Here is a 24588-nt window from a genome sequence, read left to right as displayed (position 1 = left end):
AAGAGGTGAAATGCACAAGACTTGAAAGTTTTAATTTAAAATTGTCTCAAACCAGAAGTCTGAACACAAACTTTCCTTACACATGCATTGATTCTCTCAGATCAGGGATGGGGAAAAGAACAACACTGGACTGTTGTTCATAAGCATTATCAGCATTGAACAAATAAGATATGGAAGCTAAGAGCCGGAGTTTTCCAGCCATTTACCCCGGCGGGATCTTCCAGTCCTCCGCCGTGGGTTTCCCAGTGGTGAGAGGTACATTCGGCAGGAAATCCCATTGACAATGGTGGGACCAGAAGATCCCACCCCTGGCCAATGGTGGGCTGCCTTCGCCGCCATGAAACACACGGCAGACTCAGCGGAAAGTCCCACCCTAAATATAAAGTTAAAGTTTATTTGTTATTGGTCACAATTAAGGCTTACACTAACACTGCAATGAGGTTACTGTGAAATTCCCCGAGTCGCCACACTCTGGCGCTTGTTCGGGTCAATGCACCTAACCAGCACATCTTTCAGACTGTGGGAGAATACCAGAGCACCCGGAGGAAACCCACGCTGACACGGGGAGAACGTGCAGACTCCATACAGACAGTGACCCAAGCTGTGAGTCGAACCTAGGTCCCTGGCAATGTGAAGCAGCAGTACTAATCATTGTGCCACCTTGCCGCTGACATGATTGGACCATATTAGACATGATGTGAGCCAAGTAGGCCAAATGCCAATGGGGGAGCATTTAGGAGACAGTGATCATTGTATAATAAAGTTTAGGATGATTGTAGAAAAGGACAATGGGCAATCCAGAGTAAGAATAATTAACTGTGAGGGAGCTGACTTCAATGGGGCAAGAATGGAGCTGTGGCAGATAGTCTGGTCTGAGAGATTGGAGGGAAAAACTGTAGCTGAAAAATGGGCTGCCTTCAAAAAGTAAATGCTTCAGGCACAGGCAAGTTATATTCCCTCCAATAGGGGCAGAAGAAGGTCAAACAAATCCAAAGTTCTTTGGATGAAAAAGGAGTTAGAAATTAAATAATCAAGTAAAATATAACTGGCGTCAGGTGGAAAAGATGTTTGAGAACCGAGAGGAATGCAGAAGGCTCAGAGAGAGCATGACAAAAAAACAGATTAGAGAACAGAAGAGTGTTTGTAAGAAAGGATTGCATCCAACACAAAGGGGAATCCCAAAGTCTTATAGAGGCTTCTAAATAGTAACTGGATGGTAAAAGGAGTAGAGCTGATTAAGTATGTAAAAGGGAATTTACACATGGAGGCAACTTGCATTCAGATCGTAAAGACCCTGGCTGAGATTCTCCGGCCTCCAAGTTGCATGTTTCCCGCCGGCAGGAGGTGGCACATTGTTTGCAAGCAGCGGGATTCTCTGGTTCCGCTGCTGTCAATGGGGGTTCCCATGAATGTCACCCCATGCCGGCAGGAAACCCGCGGGTGAGGGGCACGCTGCCGGTGAGACCGGAGAATCCCGCGGGCATGAACGACCGAAGAATTCCAGCCTAAGTTTGTAAGGAATTAAAACGTAGTTGGTGGATTCATCCAGTTGTACTGGAGGGAGGATATCCAGTACTACTCTCGCTGTGATGGACAGCTCTGGGGGTAGAAGTTATTAGATGAGAAAGGAAAAGAACAGAAGAAAACCTTTGGGGACCAAGAATTACTTGGACAGATTTTAGCATTTAGCATTTACTTAAATGACAGTGTAAAGTAAATCGATGAAGAATGCTTTTTGGTTGCACTGAAAATAAGAAATGGGTATCCTATTGTTTGATTTCGAGTATAAAGATGGCGATAATGATGGTGTTTATTCAATCATGCTTTCACTCTTTTGTTACAATAATCCTCTTAAAATGTGAAACCTTGTTCTGTCATCCATTCTGCTATTAACTGGGAAGTTTGAAGTTCTATTTTAAATGTTATCCATCTCCACGGAGATCATAATGCGGTCGCAACCAACTTTAATGAAAGCACGCCATAAATAAGTAAGAGACAAATTAATCCTTTACCAACTGCAACGTGGCTTGAGATAAAGCTTTGTTCGGGTTTCATCTGTTTGCTTATGAGCTAGTTATCCTTATAATTGCGTGACTAACTAAACTATCAACAATCAAGAATATTTGACTGATTTCAATTTGAAGCAAATCAGGCATGCACCGGAACATGGAATATGGCATGAGCTTCAATAATGAAAAGTGTAAGCACATTTTAAGTTGCTGGACTCGCTTTAAAATTTGACTAAATTGGAACAGAGGAAATTAAATTTTGTCAATTTGCCAAAGTTGTTGCAATTTCAAACTTTAGGTTCCATTGCTGCCTTACCTGTGACATGTTCCCAATGGGGAAATGAAATGTTTCAAGTTCATCTATTTTCAGTTTTCCGCTAATATAAGTCGTACTGATTTGTAAATTGCTACCCATCTGTTGTTTTGATGCGCTGGTGCGCAAACACACTTTTCAGTGTCAACTTAAGTCACCCAAAGCATGAGGGTCTCAGTGTGTGGGTGTGGGATTGATTCATACCACTGGCACGACCTCTAGGAGAGTTTCAATTGACCTTAGTGCCTTTGGGTGAGAGAGAAAGGAACTTCAGTGGGGTTTTCCTGATCTGCTATCCATTAACCCTTGTTAGAAAGTCAGTATGCGCGGTTAGCCAATAAACTGGATTGGGATTGGATTTGGATGAGCTGGACTGGATTGGACTGTACTTGACTGATTGGGTGGTTATCTCCAGTCAGCTGCACAAAAAAAACAAGTCATTCTGCTTAACTAAAAGTTTAAAGTTTATTTATTAGTCACAAGCAAGGTTTACATTAACACTGCAATGAAGTTACTGTAAAATTCCCCTCGTCACCATAGTCCGGCGCCTGTTCGGGACAATGCACCTAACCAGCACATCTTACAGAATATAGGAAGAAACCATACCAGAGGAAACCCACGCAGACATGGGGAGAACATACAATCTCCACACAGACAGTGACCCAAGCCTGGAATCAAACCCGGGTCCCTGGCGCTGTGAAGCCGCAGTGCTAACCACTGTGTTACCGTTGCCGCTCCAGTTGATGCTGGTGTTAAGAATCCATGTTTTCCTGCTCCCATCCCACTTCATCTCATCCTATTTGCATATGCTTCTATTCCTCTCTCTTATAGAATCATAGAATCATTGAATCCCTTCAGTGCATAAGAGGCCATTCGGCCCAGCGAGTCTGCACCACTTTTCTGACAGCATATCTTACCTAGGCTCTCTCCCCACCCTCTCTATGTAACCCCACACATTTGTTATTGGCAATCCATCTAATTTACACACCTTTGGACACTAAGGGGCAATGTAACATGGCCAATCCACCTAACCTGCACACCTGTGGACTGTGAAGGATCAGCCGGAGGAAACCCACGCAGACACGGAAAGAACATGAAAACTCCACACAGACAGTGACCCAAGCCGGGAATCGAACCCGGGTCTCTGGAGCTCTGAGGCAGCAGTGCCACCGTGCCACCCCTGATTATGGTTATCTTGCTTCTGCTTGAATGCATCTATGCCATTACGGAGACTTGGATGTCTCAGGGACAGGACTGGGTGCTTCAGGTGCCAGGTTTTAGATGTTTCAGGAAGGACAGGGAGGGAGGCAAGAGAGGGGGGGGAGTGGCACTGTTGATCAGGGATAGTGTCACGGCTGTAGAGAAGGTGGACGCCGTGGAGGGACTGACTACGGAATCTCTGTGGGTGGAGGTTAGGAATAGGAAGGGGTCGGTAACTTTGCTGGGTGTTTTCTATAGGCCGCCCAATAGTAACAGAGATGTTGAGGAGCAGATGGGGAAACAGATCCTGGAGAGATGTAGGAATAACAGAGTTGTCGTGATGGGAGATTTTAATTTCCCAAACATAGATTGGAATATCCCTAGGGCTAGGGGTTTGGATGGAGAGGAGTTTGTTAGGTGTGTCCAGGAGAGTTTCCTGACACAGTATGTGGATAAGCCTACTAGAGGAGAGGCTGTTCTTGATCTGGTGCTGGCTAATGAACCTGGACAGGTGGAGGATCTCTCGGTGGGTGAACATCTTGGGGATAGCGATCATAATTCTATCTCCTTCACGATAGCATTGGAAAGAGATAGGGTCAGGCAGGCTAGGAAAGTGTTTCTCTGGAGTAAAGGGAAATACAGTGTCATCAGGGAGGAAATTAGACGGGTAAATTGGAAGGAGGCATTCTTGGGGAAAAGTACCGAAGGAAAGTGGAGGATTTTCAAGGAATGTTTGTCTGGAGCTCTGCATGACAACGTTCCGATGAGACAGGGGGGTGTTGGTAGGGTACGGGAACCGTGGTGCACGAAGGTTGTGATGAACCTGGTAAATAAGAAAAGAGAGGCGTACAGAAGGTTCAGAGAGCTAGGAGGTGTTAAGGATTTAGAGGAGTATACGCGATGTAGGAAGGAGCTTAAGAAGGAAATTAGGAGAGCGAGAAGGGGTCATGAGAAGACCTTGGCGGGTAAGATTAAGGAGAATCCCAAGGCTTTCTACAAATATGTCAAGAGTAAAAGGATGAGATGTGAAGGCATAGGACCCTTAAAAGGTGAAGGGGGAAAAGTTTGTGCGGAACCGTTAGAAATGGCGGAGGTGCTTAATGAATACTTTACCTCGGTATTCACGGTGGAAAGGGATCTGGGTGGTTGTACTGCTGGATTGCGGAGGACAGAAAGGATCGAGCATGTGGACATAAAGAAAGAGGATGTGTTGGAACTATTGAATGGCATCAAGGTTGGTAAGTCGCCGGGACCGGATGGGATGTACCCCAGGTTACTGTGGGAGGCGAGGGAGGAGATTGCGGAGCCTTTGGCGATGATCTTTGCATCGTCGATGGAGACGGGAGAGGTTCCGGAGGATTGGAGGATTGCGGATGTGGTCCCTATATTCAAGAAAGGGAACAGGGACAGCCCGGGAAATTACCGACCGGTGAGTCTAACCTCAGTGGTTGGTAAGTTGATGGAGAGGATCCTGAGAGACAGGATTTATGATCATCTAGAGAAGTTTAGTATGATCAAAAGTAGTCAGCACGGCTTTGTCAGGGGCAGGTCGTGCCTTACGAGCCTGGTTGAGTTCTTTGAAAATGTGACCAAGCACATTGACGAAGGAAGAGCGGTGGATGTGGTCTATATGGACTTCAGCAAAGCGTTCGATAAGGTCCCCCATGCAAGACTTCTTGAGAAAGTGAGAGGGCATGGGATCCAAGGGGCTGTTGCCTTGTGGATCCAGAACTGGCTTGCCTGCAGAAGGCAGAGAGTGGCTGTGGAGGGGTCTTTCTCTGCATGGAGGTCAGTGACCAGTGGAGTGCCCCAGGGATCTGTTCTGGGACCCTTGCTGTTTGTCATTTTCATAAATGACCTGGATGAGGAAGTGGAGGGATGGGTTGGTAAGTTTGCTGACGACACCAAGGTAGGTGGTGTTGTGGATAGTTTGGAGGGATGTCAGAAGTTGCAGCGAGACATAGATAGAATGCAAGACTGGGCGGAGAAGTGGCAGATGGACTTCAACCCGGATAAGTGTGTAGTGATCCATTTTGGCAGATCCAATGGGATGGAGCAGCAGTATAAAATGAAGGGTACCATTCTTAGCAGTGTAGAGGATCAGAAGGACCTTGGGGTCCGGGTCCATAGGACTCTTAAATCGGCCTCGCAGGTGGAGGATGCGGTCAAGAAGGCGTATGGCGTACTAGCCTTCATTAATCGAGGGATTGAGTTTAGGAGTCGGGAGATAATGCTGCAGCTTTATAGGACCCTGGTTAGACCCCACTTGGAGTACTGCGCGCAGTTCTGGTCACCTCATTACAGGAAAGATGTTGAAGCCATTGAAAGGGTGCAGAGGAGATTTACAAGGATGTTGCCTGGATTGGGGGGCATGCCTTATGAGGATAGGTTGAGGGAGCTTGGTCTCTTCTCCCTGGAGAGACGAAGGATGAGAGGTGACCTGATAGAGGTTTACAAGATGTTGAGGGGTCTGGATAGGGTGGACTCTCAGAGGCTATTTCCAAGGGCTGAAATGGTTGCTACGAGAGGACACAGGTTTAAGGTGCTGGGGGGTAGGTACAGGGGGGATGTCAGGGGTAAGTTTTTCACTCAGAGGGTGGTGGGTGAGTGGAATCGGCTGACGTCGGTGGTGGTGGAGGCAAACTCGTTGGGGTCTTTTAAGAGACTTCTGGATGAGTACATGGGATTTAATGGGATTGAGGGCTATAGATAGGCCTAGAGGTGGGGATGTGATCGGCGCAACTTGTGGGCCGAAGGGCCTGTTTGTGCTGTGACTTTCTATGTTCTATGTTCTATGTTCTATGCCATTCCTTCAATGACATCTTGTGGTAGGAAGTTCCACTTTCTAAGCACCCTTTAGATAATGAATTTCCCCACTGAAATCCCGATTAGATTTATTTGTGATTATCTTGTAGTTATGGTCCTGAGTGTTGGTTCCCCCTCATAAGTGAAAATATTTTCTCCATATCTTCCCTGTCAAACCCCTTCAATCTGAAAGACCTCTATGCTGGTGCTCTACCTTCCTTTATGTTAAGAGCATTCTGACCAAGCATGATCAGTCTTCCCTGATGGTTATAACCTCACAGCTCTGGTATCATCCTTGTAGTTCTGGCTTCATCCTTTATAAATAGTCAGTGAGACTCACCTGTGGGGGGGGGTCATACATATTGGCACAATTTACTGGAAGGGGTGAGGGGTGACAAATCACTCCCCCAGCCCCATTTCTATTTTATGATGAGCTTTGTCGCCTCACCCCAAAGTTTGGAATTGTATCAGCCCTCTCCTCTTCAACTCCTGACACAAGATTGCACCCTTGTTCACATATGAAGATGACTCCAGTGTAAAAATAAACATTTACACAGTTCTTTCACCTCATGAAGTCCACCTTATGCCAAATTGTTGACTCAGCAGTTTATCCCAATTCATGCATCACCTCAGGCCCATGCATAGCGACTCTTCCTTCCCGTGAATGACTAGACTCATCTGATAAAGGGTTCAGGGATGTGTAGGTTAGGTGAATTGGCCATGTTGAGTTGCCCCTTAGTGTCCAGGGATGTTCAGGTTAGTTGGATCGGCCATGGTAAATGCATGGGGTTACAGCGATCGGGCTGGGGATGGGCCTGGGTAAGATGCTCTTTCAGAGAGTCGGTACAAACTTGACGGTCTGAATGGCCTCCATCTGAACTGTAGGGATTCTATGGTACATTTGGACAGATACTGGAGACCTACTTGATTCCCTATAGAGCTTTTAAAATCCAGGTTGAATTGGTTGCTAAGTTGAAGTGAGGTTGGTCGCGAACTGAATTGATTGCTCTTCTCAAGGGCAATTAAGGATGAGCTGTAAAAATGCTGGCCTTGCCAGTGATGCCCATGTCCCGTGAAATAATCTTTTGAAAAGGAAAATTTATTAGCACCGTCACAAAATGCAGAAAATGAAATATCCGGTTGCAGAGTGTTATTTTGTGCAGGCAGCAATGGACTGTGTTTAGGAACATGTTTGTGACTCAGTTGGCATTTATACAGCTGTTTAAGGAACAATTGTTGTTGGACGTTCCGGGGTATAGATGTTTCACTAAGTGTAGGGAAGCTGGTAAAAGAGGTGGAGGAGTGGCATTGTTAATCAAGGATAGTTTAACGGCTGTGGAAAGGCACTTCGAGGGGGATCTGCACACTGAGGTAATATTGGCTGAGGTTAGAAATATGAAAGGAGAGGTCACGTTGTTAGGAGTTTACTATAGGCCCCCAAATAGTAATAGAGATGTGGAGGAAGAAATTGCTAAACAGATTATGGATATGTGTGGGGGTCACAGGGTAATTGTCATGGGGGACTTTAACTTTCCAAATATTGATTGGAACCTTTGTATGTCAAATAGTTCGGATGGGGCAGTTTTTGTGCAGTGTGTGCAGGAGGGTTTCCTGACGCAATATGTGGATAGGCCGACAAGAGGTGAGGCCACATTGGATTTGGTACTGGGAAATGAACCGGGCCAAGTGTTAGATTTGGTTGTGGGAGAGCACTTTGGAGATAGTGACCACAATTCGGTGTCTTTTGTTATTGCAATGGAGAGGGATAGGGCCGTACGGCAGGGCAAGGTTTACAATTGGGGGAGAGGTAATTATGATGCGATTAGGCAAAAATTAGGGGGCATAAGTTGGGAACAGAAACTATCAGGGAAAGGAACGAATGAAAAGTGGAACTTTTTCAAGGAACAAATACTGGATGTCCTTGATAGGTATGTCCCTGTCAGGCAGGGAGGAAATGGCCGAGTGAGGGAGCCATGGTTCACGAAAGAGGTGGAATGTCTTGTGAAAAGGAAGAGGGAAGCTTATGTAGGGATGAGGAAACAAGGTTCAGATGGCTCGATTGAGGGTTACAAGTTAGCAAGGAATGAGCTGAAAAAGGGGCTTAGGAGAGCTAGGAGGGGACACGAGAAGTCCTTGGTGGGTCGGATCAAGGAAAACCCCAAGGCTTTTTACTCTTATGTGAGGAATAAAAGAATGACCAGGGTGAGGTTAGGGCCGGTCAAGGACAGTAGTGGGAACTTGTGTATGGAGTCAGTAGAGATAGGCGAGGTGATGAATGAATACTTTTCTTCAGTGTTCACCAAGGAGAGGGGCCATGTTTTTGAGGAAGAGAAGGTGTTACAGGCTAATAGGCTGGAGGAAATAGATGTTCGGAGGGAGGATGTCCTGGCAGTTTTGAATAAACTGAAGGTCGATAAGTCCCCTGGGCCTGATGAAATGTATCCTAGGATTCTTTGGGAGGCAAGGGATGAGATTGCAGAGCCTTTGGCTTTGATCTTTGGGTCCTCGCTGTCCACGGGGATGGTGCCAGAGGACTGGAGAATGGCGAATGTTGTTCCTCTGTTTAAGAAAGGGAATAGAAATGACCCTGGTAATTATAGACCGGTTAGTCTTACTTCGGTGGTTGGTAAATTGATGGAAAAGGTCCTTAGAGATGGGATTTACGACCATTTAGAAAGATGCGGATTAATCCGGGATAGTCAGCACGGATTCGTGAAGGGCAAGTCGTGCCTCACAAATTTGATAGAATTTTTTGAGGAGGTAACTAAGTGTGTTGATGAAGGTAGGGCAGTTAATGTCATATACATGGATTTTAGTAAGGCGTTTGATAAGGTCCCCCATGGTCGGCTTATGATGAAAGTGAGGAGGTGTGGGATAGAGGGAAAGTTGGCCGATTGGATAGGTAACTGGCTGTCTGATCGAAGACAGAGGGTGGTGGTCGATGGAAAATGTTCGGATTGGAGGCAGGTTGCTAGCGGAGTGCCGCAGGGATCAGTGCTTGGTCCTCTGCTCTTTGTGATTTTTATTAATGACTTAGAGGAGGGGGCTGAAGGGTGGATCAGTAAATTTGCTGATGACACCAAGATTGGTGGAGTAGTGGATGAGGTGGAGGGCTGTTGTAGGCTGCAAAGAGACATGGATAGGATGCAAAGCTGGGCTGAAAAATGGCAAATGGAGTTTAACCCTGATAAATGTGAGGTGATTCATTTTGGTAGGACTAATTTAAATGTGGATTACAAGGTCAAAGGTAGGGTTCTGAAGACTGTGGTGGAACAGCGAGATCTTGGGGTTCATATCCACAGATCTCTAAAGGTTGCCACTCAAGTGGATAGAGCTGTGAAGAAGGCCTATAGTGTGTTAGCTTTTATTAACAGGGGGTTGGAGTTTAAGAGCCGTGGGGTTATGCTGCAACTGTACAGGACCTTGGTGAGACCACATTTGGAATATTGTGTGCAGTTCTGGTCACCTCACTATAAGAAGGATGTGGAAGTGCTGGAAAGAGTGCAGAGGAGAGTTACCAGGATGCTGCCTGGTTTGGAGGGTAGGTCTCATGAGGAAAGGTTGCGGGAGCTAGGGCTGTTCTCTCTGGAGCGGAGGAGGCTGAGGGGAGACTTAATAGAGGTTTATAAAATGATGAAGGGGATAGATAGAGTGAACGTTCAAAGACTATTTCCTCGGGTGGATGGAGCTATTACAAGGGGGCATAACTATAGGGTTCGTGGTGGGAGATACAGGAAGGATATCAGAGGTAGGTTCTTTACGCAGAGAGTGGTTGGGGTGTGGAATGGACTGCCTGCAGTGATAGTGGAGTCAGACACTTTAGGAACATTTAAGCGGTTATTGGATAGGCACATGGAGCACACCAGGATGATAGGGAGTGGGATAGCTTGATTTCAGATAAAGCTCGGCACAACATCGTGGGCCGAAGGGCCTGTTCTGTGCTGTACTGTTCTATGTTCTATGTTCTAATTATTTAGGTTAAGTGGATTGGCCATGCTAAATTGCCCCTTAGTTTCTACGGATGTGTAGGTTAGGTGAATTGGCATGCTAAATTGTCCCTTAGTGTCCAAGGATGTATAGGTTAGGTGGATTGGCCATGCTAAATTCATAGAATCATAGAATCATAGAAACCCTACAGTGCAGAAGGAGGCTATTCGGCCCATCGAGTCTGCACCGACCACACCCCACCCAGGCCCTACCCCCACATATTTTACCCGCTAATCTACACATCCCAGGACTCTAAGGAGCAATTTTTTAACCTGGCCAATCAACCTAACCCGCACATCTTTGGACTGTGGGAGGAAACCGGAGCACCCGGAGGAAACCCACGCAGACACGAGGAGAATGTGCAAACTCCACACAGACAGTGACCCGAGCCGGAATCGAACCCGGGACCCTGGAGCTGTGAAGCAGCAGTGCTAACCACTGTGCTACCGTGCCGCCAAATTGCCCTTTAGTATCCAGGGATGTGTAAGTTAGGTGGATTGGCCATGCTAAATTGCCCTTTAGTATCTAGGGATGTGTAGGCTAGGTGGATTGGCCATGCTAAATTGCCCCTTAGTGTCCAGGGATGTTCAGAAAAGTTGGATTGGCCATGGTAAATGCGTGAGATTACAGGGATAGGGCTGGGGATGGGCCTGGGTAAGATGCTCTTTTGGAGAGTCGGTATGGACTTGACAGGCTGAATGAACTCCATCTGAACTGTAGGGATTCTATGGTACATTTGGCAGCCACTTTATCAGATGATTCTAGTTGTTCACGGGAAGGAAAAGTCGCTATGCATGGGCCTGAGGTGATACATGAATTGGGATCAACTGCTGAGTCAACAACTTGGACCAAGGTGGACTTCATGAGCTGAAATCACCATGCAAATGTTTATTTTCATATGGAAGTCATCAATTGATCAGTTAGCTTTGTGTGGGGCAAGGAATCTAGTAGTTGCTTGGGAAATGCATGACAGTTGTTCTTTTATGAATGAATATGAATCACATTAGGAAGCACAGGTAACACAAATTAGATGGAGTTTGCACATGGCTTGAGCCACACATTCTTATCCAGGCTGTTAATGAAGTAATTAGGTGCAAGAGTTAAAAGAACAACAACAAAATGAAGTGTCCGGAGTATCAAAGGAAAGTCATATTTGCTACATATTCAATTGCTATCATTATGGCTAACCCTTTGAGATGATCCGACCTTGTTTGTGATCCCAGCTTTCCGGAGACAAACACCAGGCCTTGTCAGTTTAACAGATGAAAAGTGCCACCAGAATATATTAACTGGAAGGTCACTTAACGATATAACTGTTAAGTCTGAGGGTTCCAGAAAATGCAGCTGCAGAACATCCTTGACATGAATCTCAGACTGAAAGTAATGAGAACCGTGATCGTCCGCTATGAAATTGAAGAATCTCTTGTGATGATAAAATGTCAAGGAGCACAAGAAAGCACTTCCATTTTTGACCAACTTTTTAATGGTCTTTTAAGCAGTTTGTTCAAGACAGTTCTTGTGGAGCATTTTAACAATGTATATCATGGAGCATTTCGGCAATGAGGTCACTTTATCAAACATCTCCAGATTGCCTGAGACCTCAAGGTAAGCTGGGGAAAGTCTAATGAGGTGGGGAAGAGTCATCATCCTTAGAATATCGAGCAATTTGGATTTAAGCTCGCCTTAATTTGCTCACATACTTTGAGGGGCCTATTAACTGAGCAACGTGCAGGTGAGATGAAATACAAAGGTTTAAAGAGCTGGCAGAGGACTGATCCTGGGAGTAGGTTGAATATGCCGTAACAAATTGGTTGAAATATCAGGTTGTTCGATCATCACAGACTGTAAAAGGAAGAGAAACGTGGACCTAAACCCACCAGTTGAAGCATCTAGTGGGTAGCAATTGTAAGAAGTCTCACAACACCAGGTTCAATTGAACATTAACAGTCAGTTATTTATCCAGAGAAAACCCATTCTTCGCACTTCCTTTATTATTCCCAGTGTTCTGTTGAATAAGTATACCAGATTCTGCTTGTAGCAGGACCTTAATAGCAGTACCTTGGGTGGCACGGTAGCACAATGGTTAGCACTGCTGTCTCACAGCACCAGGGACTGGATTTGATTCCCGGCTTGGGTCATTGTCTGAACAAAGAACAAAGAACAATACAGCACAGGAACAGGCCCTCCGGCCCTCCAAGCCCGCGCCGCTCCCTGGTCCAAACTAGACCATTCTTTTGTATCCCTCCATTCCCACTCCGTTCATGTGGCTATCTAGATAAGTCTTAAACGTTCCCAGTGTGTCCGCCTCCACCACCTTGCCCGGCAGCGCATTCCAGGCCCCCATCACCCTCTGCGTAAAATACGTCCTTCTGATATCCGTGTTAAACCTCCCCTCCTTCACCTTGAACCTATGACCCCTCGTGAATGTCACCACCGACCTGGGAAAAAGCTTCCCACCGTTCACCCTATCTATGCCTTTCATAATTTTATACACCTCTATTAGGTCACCCCTCATCCTCCGTCTTTCCAGTGAGAACAACCCCAGTTTACCCAATCTCTCCTCATAACTAAGCCCTTCCATACCAGGCAACATCCTGGTAAACCTTCTCTGCACTCTCTCTAAAGCCTCCACGTCCTTCTGATAGTGTGGCAACCAGAACTGGGCGCAGTATTCCAAATGCGGCCGAACCAATGTTCTATACAACTGCAACATCAGACCCCAACTTTTATACTCTATGCCCCGTCCTATAAAGGCAAGCATGCCATATGCTTTATTCACTACCTTCTCCACCTGTGATGTCACCTTCAAGGATCTGTGGACTTGCACACCCATGTCCCTCTGCGTATCTACACCCTTTATGGTTCTGCCATTTATCGTATAGCTCCCCCCTACATTAGTTCTACCAAAATGCATCACTTTGCATTTATCTGGATTGAACTCCATCTGCCATTTCTTTGCCTAAATTTCCAGCCTATCTATATCCTTCTGTAGCCTCTTACAATGTTCCTCACTATCTGCAAGTCCAGCCATTTTCGTGTCGTCCGCAAACTTACTGATCACCCCAGTTACACCTTCTTCCAGATCGTCTGTGTGGAATTTGCACATTCTCTGGGTGCTCCTGTTTCCTCCCACAGTCCAAAGATGTGTGGGTTAGGTTGATTGGCCATGCTAAATTGCCCCATAATGTCCTGGGATGTGTAGATTAGTGGGGTAAATATGTGGTAGCCATGATGTAGAGTTGCCTGTGATGGACTGGGGTAGGCACAGTAAGTAGTCTCACAACACCAGGTTAAAGTCCAACAGGTTTATTTGTAGCACGGGCTTTTGGAACGCTGCTCCTTCATCAGATGAGTGAAGGAGCACTCCTTCCTGAGTGAAGGACCTGATGAAAGAGCAGTGCTCCAAAAGCTCATGCTACCAAATAAACCTGTTGGACTTTAACCTGGTGCTGTGAGACTACTTACTGTAAATGTGTGGTGTTGTGGGGATAGGGCCTGGGGTGGGGTTGTTGTCAGTGCAGACTCAATGGATTGCACTGTAGGATTTCTATGATTCTAAATTTAATGTACTTTAAAATAAGCGTTTGGCAGAATCTAATGTTTTGTGTGTGCCTGCACTCCCCTTAGGAAAAAGAAACGAGGTTTTAAAATTGGAAAGCAAACTCAATCAAAACCTAAGAAAACTGTCTAATTTAATTGACGGAGCACAGTAAGAAGTCTCACAACATCAGGTTAAAGTCCAACAAGTTTATTTGAAATCACGAGCTTTCGGAGCACTGCTCCTTCACTCACCTGATGAAGGAATAGCGTTCCAAAAGCTCGTGACGCCAAATAAACCTGTTGGACTTTAACCTGGTGTTGTGAGACTCCTTACTGCGCCCACCCTAGTCCAACGCCGGTATCTCCACATCATTCCTCATGAATGGAGTTGAAATGACGGCTGAAACACTCCACCAGTTCATCAGGGGGTTGTGGTGAACCATTGTTGGTTACCACCAGGAGTGCTGAGCCATGGTCTGGCCAGTACTATGAGTCTGTAGATATGTTACTGTTGGGGTTAGGGTTGGGCTGTTCTACCTGTTAATATAGTCCTATGGTACACCCCAGTTGGCTCAGCCTCCTGCGAGAGGTATAAAGGTCACTGCTCTGCCTGGTGACCCCTTAGTCTGGGATTGTATATTGTATATAGTAGCTCCGTTATTGTTGGCAATAAAAGCCTTTATTTCCCGGGTACATCCTGCCTCCCGTGTGATTTATCGCGCATCAGGGGTGGACACTGGAGTTGGTGACTGAAGATTCAGAGGACTGGGGGGAGTGATGGAAATGGGGGGGGGGAGGTTTGGGGGGGAGAGGAGAGGGGGTGGTGGGGGTGGTGTCGTGGAGAGAGGTGGACACTGCGGAAAGTACTATGCGAATTTTACATAGAAAAGCAATAACTCAACAAAAAAAATGGAATCAGATTCAGACTTGGAATGGATGCAAATCAAGTTGCGCACGGACAGTCACAGGGGAAGAAATGCAGGAGGAAATTTCCACATGACTGCTTTGAGTGACCATCAGGGTTGATTCAGTTGTCCTTGGTGACAGGTGATCTGACTGCATTATCTTGTTATGCCGCTTAATGTACAAAAAAAAAGAGAGTGAAGCAATGAAGGGGAGGAGAGGGAGGAATAAACAGACTGGTGTTACTTGCAGACTTGTGTCTCAGCCTTTCCAAAGCAGAAAAGTAATTTTCCCCCTGACTAGGTGGTAATTAAATTTTCTGTCCCTGATTGCAACCCGTCCACAAATATATACATGTGGTGCATTTTTGTTTGTATTCAACGTGGGCTTTGGGTAAAGTGCCCCTCATAGGATTGCCTCATTCTGTTTCCAATTGATTTCCGTACTGATGCAGCAGTAGAAAAGAGAATAACATTTCAAAAAAAAAATCACACAGCATTGTGCTTTTCTTATCAGGGGGAGAATAGTAAATGGGAACAAAAAGTTGGAAGTAGTTAAAGTTAGCAATTTCAGTTGACTCTTTCCGGTTGATAGTAAGAGTGAATGCCACATCCCGGATTTTGTGATTAACAGCAAACCAATGATGTTCACTGCTGACCTTGAAGAAAACTACCCATGGGTGGCACGGTGGCACAATGGTTAGCACTGCTTCCTCACAGCATCAGGGACCCAGGTTCGATTCCCGGCTTGGGTTACTGTCTGTGCAAAGTCATAGAATCATAGAGGTTTACAGCATGGAAACAGGCCCTTCGGACCAACTTGTCCATGCCACCCTTCTTTTTTAAACCCCAAAGCTCATCCCAATTGCCCATATTTGGCCCATATCCCAACACCAGGTTAAAGTCCAACAGGTTTATTTTACCCATGTAACTGTCTTTTTAAAAGACAAAATTATACCTGCCTCTACTACTACCTCTGGCAGCTTGTTCCAGACACTCACCACCCTCTGTGTGAAAACATTGCCCCTCTGGACCCTTTTGTATCTCTCCCTTCTCACCTTAAACCTATGCCCTCTAGTTTTAGATTCCCCTACCTTTGGGAAAAGATATTGACTATCTAGTTGATCTGTGCCCCTCATTATTTTATAGACAAGTCTGCACTTTCCCCCCCCATGTCTGTGTAGGTTTTTGCCGGGTGCTCCGGTTTCTTCCCACAGTCCAAAGATGTGCAGGTTAGGTGGATTGGCCATGCTAAATTCTCCCTTAGTGTCAGGGGGACTAGCTGGAGTAAATGCATGAGGTTAAGAGGATAGGGCTCGATGGACCAAATGGCTTCCTTCTACACTGTAGGATTTTATGAAAGATCTCTGTGGCTTGGATTTCACCTTTCCCTGAAGTGCAACTCAGACCCTTTTTTTGGGATGAGTTGGATCAGGCATACTCACTCTTAGAATCCCTACAGTGCAGAAGGAGACCATTTGGCCCATTGAGTCTGCACCAAGCACAATCCCACTCAGACCTTGTCCCTGTAATCCCACTTATTTACCCTGCTGGTCCCCCTGATGCTAAGGGGCCATGGCCAATCCACCTCGCCTGCACATCTTTGGACCATGGGAGGAAACCGGAGCACCCAGATGAAACCCACGCAGACATGGGGAGAATGTGCAAACTCCACACAGACAGTCACCCAAGGCTGGAATTGATCCGGGTCCCAGGCGTTGTGAGGCAGCAGTGCTGACCACTGTGCCACAGTGCCACCCTCAGATCATCACTTTCATTTGAGTTTGAAGTTGAGACCCACAGCCCTCACGGAAACTGAAGTGGGTCTGAGAAACTGACCTAACTCTTCCTGAAGGAAATGAATACCAGAAAATTTTACTACTCTCCAGAAAACTTCCTTAACAAGTTTTAGCTAGATTATAACAACCCAGAAACTGTTACGGTTTGAGCATCTCTCCTCAGTAATGTGCCTCTCCAGTTAAGAGTGTACATAGTTGTGTTCTTGAGCTTGGATGCGGAAGACTCTATGAGACAATGAAGGGGATATTCCGATTCTGTCCACCATGGACGCAAATCTCGTTATGACCGGAAACTCACTTGAGAAGTCCAAAATTGAATTTGCACCTGGGAGGCCTCAGAACGAGATCTTCCCCAGCCCCTGCAGGCAATCATAGAATCCCTACAGGGTAGAAGAATGCCATTCAGCCCATCAAGCCTGCACCATCAGCAATATGACCCATCCCCGTCATGTGGCCCTATCCCCATAACCCTAGATACTTACCCTGCTAATCCCGCTGACAAATAAGGGTCAATTTAGCATGGCCAATCAACCTAACCCACACACCTTTGGAGTGTGAGGGGAAACCAGAGCACCCGGAGGAAGCCCACGCAGACATGGGGAGAATGTGCAAACTTCACACAGAGACCCGAGGCTGGAATTGAACTCAGGTCCCTGGCGCTGTGAGGCAACAGTGCTAACCACTGTGCCACCGTGCCACCCAATGTAATCAAGCTTACGCACAGAAAGTGTGTGAGCCTGATTTGAATGAAATTGAATGAACATCTGATTAAACGGCTTCGTGCCGTATCTTCCAGGAGCATCAGATGTTCTCACTCGCTGGCATGACATTATGCCAGTAGGAATTACTGCTGCTCTACAGCAGTCGAGATGACCAACCCCAGGGGGGTGTGGAGGCAAGTGTGGCCCTCAGGGTCAGGGTCTTGGCTTCCCCACATGTTTTGCACCATCATATCTGAGGGGCAGGGCCTAAAGTCTTTGTGGAGCCCGCTGAGCTGCTGACTTTAGGCCCTTCCAAAGTATGATGGCGCAAAACATGCCCCCATGCTTTCATCTGTCCAAGTTTCAATAGATCTGAAGAGAAAACCTGCCAGCTTCTCTGGGGAGAAACGTGTCAGTTTTCAGACAGAACCTGACACATTGCCATTTTTTTGGCACAATTCCACCCAATATCTTCCATGTTTTGGTACAAATTCCACCCTATAGTCCCATTTCTTTGCACCCCCAATGTCAGTTTAGTCCTGGCAGCAAGCCAAGGGGATTTGCAGGCATGCAGCAATAGTGATGTCAGGAAGTAGGGCAAACTGCCAATTGCATTGAAGTGTTCTCACAGACAGCAAACCAGGAAATTAAAAGCCCTCAATCTCACATTTTCAATGTCATTTTTCTGACAGTGAAATAAGTGATTATTGCTATGCTGAGTGGCACCCAGAAGTCTGAAATAAACACACTGTTCGACACAGATATTGGAGCTATCACTGAGTATGCTTTTCAGATCCTTCCATGTGTGCGGTGGAATGATACATTGTTGGTTTGGCACTCAGATTGTAGTACAGTAGTAATGTGGCATCGTGGGTATAAATGCACGCATTCACATGAGAATATAGTCCCTAAATCATTTTGGAATAATGTAATAATCATGATTAGGGTAAATGGAAACTAAAAATATAGAAATCTTAAAAATTTAAATTATGTTGAAATATGTGGTTTTTTATGATAATGGAGACATTTGAAATTACACAAGAACAGAATTAGCCTTTCAAGGACAGTGAAGGCGTTGAGCAGTAATTATGAAGTTAGTACACCATTAAAAACATGGGGTGGAATTTTACCGGCAGGTTCGCCCGAGGTTTGTATGATCCCGCCTCGCCTGCCCCTGGAATCAGGGTGGGCGTGCCAGTAAAATTCCAGCCACAGATTCTTCTCATGCAACAAGGTGTAGCTTTTTCAAGAGGTTTTATAGGAAGACTAACAGTGTAAGAGTAGAAGTTTCTCACCATTTCATAAATTTTCCATTGATTGCAGTTGGACTTACAGAACAATAGAATCATTTGGTTCTGAAAGACGTACTGGTCAGGTGCATTGACCCGAACAGATGCCAGAGTGTGGCGACGAGGGGAATTTCACAGTAACTTCATTGCAGTGTTAATGTAAGCCTTGCTTGTGACACTAATAAATAAACTTCAACTTTGAATTTTCCCACCTTTTTTTTCACCACCTAGTTTTTTTTTAACCAGTCGTTGGAAACGTTTTCAGGTCACAAAACCTTTTACTGGAGCAGTGAGTGAGTCCCCCATTTGCTCCTCTTCAGAGCAGGTCAGTCTATCTCAGGGCAGGAGGATGTGCAGGCAGGATGAAGGCTGACTGGTGGCCGGGAAGGTCAACTGCAGAATGGTGAAGCACTGGTCGGGTGAAGTATGTTTCATGCAGTTGGCACTGACGTGCCAAGTCAAGTGATAAGGTGGTCCAAAATTCAAACTCTACTCAGGTACCCTGATTTCAAGGTGAATGGCAGTAACAGGTGCCAGCTGTGACCTCAATATGTCTTCAATCAGGAAGTGGAAGAGATGGGGCTGATGTTCCTGATTACCATTGTATGCATGAAGGCAATGTTTATACTGTTAACTAACCTGTCAATACTCACTATGTTAACCAACAGGAAGAAAGTCCACAGTTTGGAGTGGCACGGTGGCACAGTGGTTAGCACTGCTGCCTCACAGCACCAGGGACCTGGGTTCAATTCCTGCCTCGGGCGACTGTCTGTGTGGAGTTTGCATGTTCTCCCTGTGTCTGTGTGGGTTTCCTTCAGGTGCTCCAGTTTCCTCCCACACTCCAAGGTTTGTGGGTTAGGTTGATTAGCCATTCTAAATTGCCCTTAATGTCAGTGGGACTAACAGGTAAATATGCGGGATAAGGGCCTGGGTGGGATTGTGGTCAGAACAGACTTGATGGGCCAAATGGCCTCCTTCGGTGCTGTAGGGATTCTATGAATTTCAGAATGACAGAATTTTTACTGTGCCAGAGGAGGCCATTTGGCCCCTCTGCCAAGTGCTTGGTCCCTGTGGAGCTGCACTCCAGGAAAAGTCACCTCTTTATGTCACCTTTCCACAGGCTCACCACTCTTTACCCGAAGAGTGATGAACTTGTGGAATTCACTACCACAGGAAGGACTTGATGCCAAAACATTGAATGTATTCAAGAAGCAACTGGATATAGCACTTGGGGTGAATGGGATCAAAGGTTATGGGGAGAAAGCAGGATTAAGCTTTTGAGTTGGACAATCAGCCTTGATTGTGATGAATGGTGGAGCAGGCTTGGAGGGCCGAATGGCCTCCTCCTGCTACTATCTTCTATGTTTCTATGTTTCTATGTTTGAGGGAAAAGCACAGGTGGCAATAAAAGAGGGGAAAACAGAAAAGAATGGAGTTCCTGATCCAAACATATCTCTTGATGTATTCATTTTAACTGAATGATCGAATACGAATTATTTTTACATGTCCATATGTTAAGTGTTATGAATTTACTTTCAAGTCGCACTCAGATCAAAGTACATTTTAAATATGAAGCCGCCTTTGTATCATTAATGTTGTCATTATTTTCTGCATTTGTTCAACTTAAATTGCAGAATGGAAGATTATTTAAGTTGCAGAATGGAAGATTAAGTTATTCTACACTGCTAAGATTTTGTTTGTACATTATTTAGAGACATTCTGATCCAAGTGTAATCATAACTGAAACTCACCATTCCTTGGAAATATCAGAATGTGATGTGATTCATCTGTGCTGAAGGATAGGTTTTACTTATTTTGTTGAGTTTTCTTTAACGTGACACTGTACAAGCCTTTTATCTAAGGTAACATTACAGATCGCACATGCACTCCAGATTGAGATCGTATATATTTTATTGGGTTTTCCTATTTACAGCTCTGCAACAACCACATTTCATGTCGGTTTTCTATATCCCTCAGTCTTTTTCTGTTAAGATCTAGTCCTCAGTTTGCCTCCATTCCAGATATAGACCTCGAGATGACTGCCCTTGTTTTCAATTAAATGAAAAATGTTCCGAGTGGCACGTACACAAGATAAGTGATGATTTTTGCAAAGCCGCATAGTAATGTTTCCCAAACATCTTTGTTTAATGATTCATTCAAGTCTCATTTGTACAAGCACTATGAAATCACTCTCAAGAATGTGTACAAATCCACTGTATGCAATCTAATACAAAGCTGTATTTCCAGGAGATTTGTTTATATGAGAAAATATATGGAAGAGTTAGCTCACAGATGAAACCTTTGCAATGGGCAATTTCAAGCGATTCTATTCGGTTTCAGATCATTTGAGGTCCAGATCAGGGCAATTGTAATCAGTGTTTCATAGCACATATGATTCGAAATGCTTGGTAAATTCTCAAATGTTCGTTATATAGGCCTCTACTCAAACAGATAACTCTAACCTCTTTGATAACACTTATTTTCTAATAATATTTTCCAATAATAATAGAATAATAATAATATTTTCTAATTAGTAACTTGCATTTTGCCTACCCTTATTTGGCACTAAAATTAAAAAAAAGTTACATTTATTTAATGTTTTTTCTTCACCTCAAAAGATTTACAGTATTTTTGAAGTGTAGTCACTTTTGTAATAAAGGCAAGACGGTGACCAATTTGAACACAGCAAGCTCACACAAACAGCCATTTGATAATGTTCAGATAACCTGGCTTAGTGATGGAGGATAAGGGATAAATTTATCTAAACCACCAGGGGTAACTCTGTTGCTCTTCTTCCAGAGAATACCATTGGCTCTCTCATCTCCACCTAAAATGGCCGATATGGTCTCAGCTTAACATCTCATCTGCCAGACCATGCACCCAATGGCGCAGAATTTCCTCAGCATTGACACTGGGGGTGGGAATTTCCGGCCGCGCTCGCCCCCAGGGTCAGAAATGCCTGCCCGAGGTCAATGGACCTTGGCATGGTCTCCCCCCACCCACTACGATTCCCATGGTGGGCGGGATGGGAAAATTCCATCCAGTGAGTGTCAGCGTTGGGGCTGGACTCTCCGATCTCGCCCGCAGCTGGGATTCTCCTGTCCCACTGCAGTGAACGGAGATTTGGCTGAGCACCAAATTTTCCGTTCTGGCTTGCAGCAGCGGCAGAGTGTGAACAGGCAGAGTATTCCAGCCTTGGTCCTTGAACTGTCGTGGGCTGGATCTTGAGCCCACAACCTTTGACTAAAAAAAGGCAAGAGCGTTACCAACTGAGCCATGGCTGTCAGTACTATAACCCTCACCAAAGATGTAGGGAACCACTGGCATTGGAGATTACCTGGAAATTTGACATTTACTTAATCCATGTCATTTTATGTGATAAATTGAATGAGTAATCAATAAGATGGAGCAACACACATTTGTTGTTGAAAAGTTGAAATTTTACATTTCTTCCATCTTCAGGGTAGAACATTTAAGTCTTTTAAATGTTTCTGAGTTATCAATTTGCTTCATGAGTTCCAAGCAAGGGTTCGGAGCACTATTTGCTTGACTGGTCTTTCATTCTGTTCTTGTTAATCAATGGAGGCAGTGGAGAAATGAAACTTGCCTCAGCGAGAATGACCATTCCCTCTGTGTAGTGGCACTCACATCGTCTTCAGCTGTGGAAGACATTGCCCAGGCAAGTCTTCCCTAAGAGCAAATCACCTGAAAAACAAGGGTCACCACTGAACGTACAAAGAAGAAACACTTTGCCATAAAGGAACAGAAAGCTATTACTTCAAAATAATCAGTCATCAATTATCTGTACAGAACATTTCACAAGATGTGTTATTCACAGACTGATTGGGGCACATCTTCACTGGGTAAGGGTATCCAGGGATGTGGAGCTAAGATAGATAAATGAAATTGATTCATCATCCAAGTGAATGGCAGAAAAAAGGCTCAAGGAACTAAACAGTTCCCCTGTTCTGTTATTTAGACCATTATATGAAAAAATACCATAAGACCATAAGATTTAAAAAGCAGGAGTAGGCCATTCAGCCCATTCATGGAACCATAGAATCATTACAACAGAGAAGGAGACCATTCGGCCTATCTCATCCAAGCCAGCCCAAGGACATCCAGATGCCCTTTCTAATCTCAACTTCCTGATTCCAGCCCCTACCTCTGTAGTTAACAACACTTAAAGTGCAGGTGCAGGCACTTTTTAAAAGAGTTCAGGATCCCTGCCTCCACCACCAACTCGGGCAGCGAACTCCAGACACTCACCACCCTCTGTGTAAAAAAGTTCTTCCTCATGTTCCCTCTACACATACTGACACATCTCGAATCTATGTCGCCTGGTTCCAGAATTCTCCACCAAGGAAAACAATTTTAGCCTGTCCACTCTATCTCTTCCCCTCATAATTTTGTACAGCTCTATCAAGTCTCCCTCAGACTTCTTTGTTCCAGGAAAATAACAGCAACCCAGCCAATCTCTTCTTATAGCTACACTTTTCTAGCCCTGGCAAAATTCTTGTAAACCTCCTCTGCCATTCAGTGAGATCAAAGGCCTGCATTTCTATCGTGCCTTTCGTGATCTCATGTGATTTGATTTATTGTTGTCACATGCATTGGTATACAGTGAAAAGTATTGTTCCTTGCGCACCATACAGACAAAATACACTGTTCATAAAGTAGAATAAAGCAAAGAAGGCCCTCGAAACCTGCACCGACCATGCTGCCCGTCTGAACTAAAACGCACCACCCTTCTGGAACCATATCCCTCTATTCCCATCCTATTCATTTATTTGTCAAGACGCCCCTTAAAAGTCACTATCATATCTGCTTCCACAACCTCCCCTGGCAGCAAGTTCCAGGCATCCACCACCCTTTATGTAAAAAAACATGCCTCGTACATCTTCTTTAAACATTGCCCCTCGCACCTTAAACCTTTGCCCCCTAGTAATTGACTCTTCCACCCTGGGAAAAAGCTTCTGACTATCCACTCTGTCCATGCTCCTCATAATCTTGTAGACTTCTATCAGGTCAACCTTCAACCTCTGTCGTCCCAGTGAGAACAAACCAAGTTTCTCCAATCTTTCCTCATAGCTAATGCCCTCCATACCAGGCAACATCCTGGTAAATCTTTTCTGTACCCACTCCAGAGCCTCCACATCCTTCTGGTAGTGTGGTGACCAGAATTGAACACTATATCCCAAGTGCGATTTAACTAAGTTTCTATAAAGCTGCAACATGACTTGCCAATTTTTAAACTCAATGCTCCGGCCGATGAAGGCAAGCGTGCCGTACGCCTTCTTGACTACCTTCTCCATCTGCATTGCCACTTTCAGTGATCTGTGTACCTGCACACCCAGATCCCTCTGCCTATCAATACTCTTAAGGGTTCTGCCATTTACTGTATATTTCGCATCTGTATTAGATCTTCCAAAATGCATTACCTCACATGGTACATGGGGAGAAGGAAAGGGTAGGGTGAAGAGAAAGATCAGCTTAACATATGGTAGGTCCGTTCAAAAGTCTGATGGCAGCAGGGAAGAAGCTGCTCTTGAGTTGATTGATATGTGTTCTCAAATTTTGTGTCTTTTTCCCAACAGAAGAAGGTGAAGAGGGTTACCAGAATTCTACCACCCCATCTGCCGCAGAATCAGAGCGGGTGAGGGTCGGACAATGGAAATGTCCTTTGTCCTCAGGTGGGATTTTTCGGTCTCGCTCAAGTGAGGCCATAAAATCCTGCCCAGTATGTCCATGGTGCGTGAGGTCCTTGATTATGCTGTTGCTTTTCCAAGGCAGCGGTAAGTGTAGGTGGAATTAATGGGTGGGAGGGTGGTTTGCGCGATGGACTGAGCTACATTCACAACCCTTTGCAGTTTCTTGCGGTCTTGGTCAGAGCAGGAGCCTTACCAAGCTGTGTTATATCCCGGAAAGGATGCTTCCGATGGTGCATCTGTAAAAACTGGTGAGGGTCGTCAGGGCATTTCCAAGTGATTTACAATCAAAAAGTGCTTCTGAAAAGTAGTCATTTTGTAATGGAGGAAACATG

The sequence above is a fragment of the Mustelus asterias genome, chromosome 10, assembly GCF_964213995.1.
Source record: "Mustelus asterias chromosome 10, sMusAst1.hap1.1, whole genome shotgun sequence".
Taxonomy (NCBI): Eukaryota; Metazoa; Chordata; class Chondrichthyes; order Carcharhiniformes; family Triakidae; genus Mustelus; species Mustelus asterias.
This window is presented reverse-complemented; position numbering follows the sequence as displayed.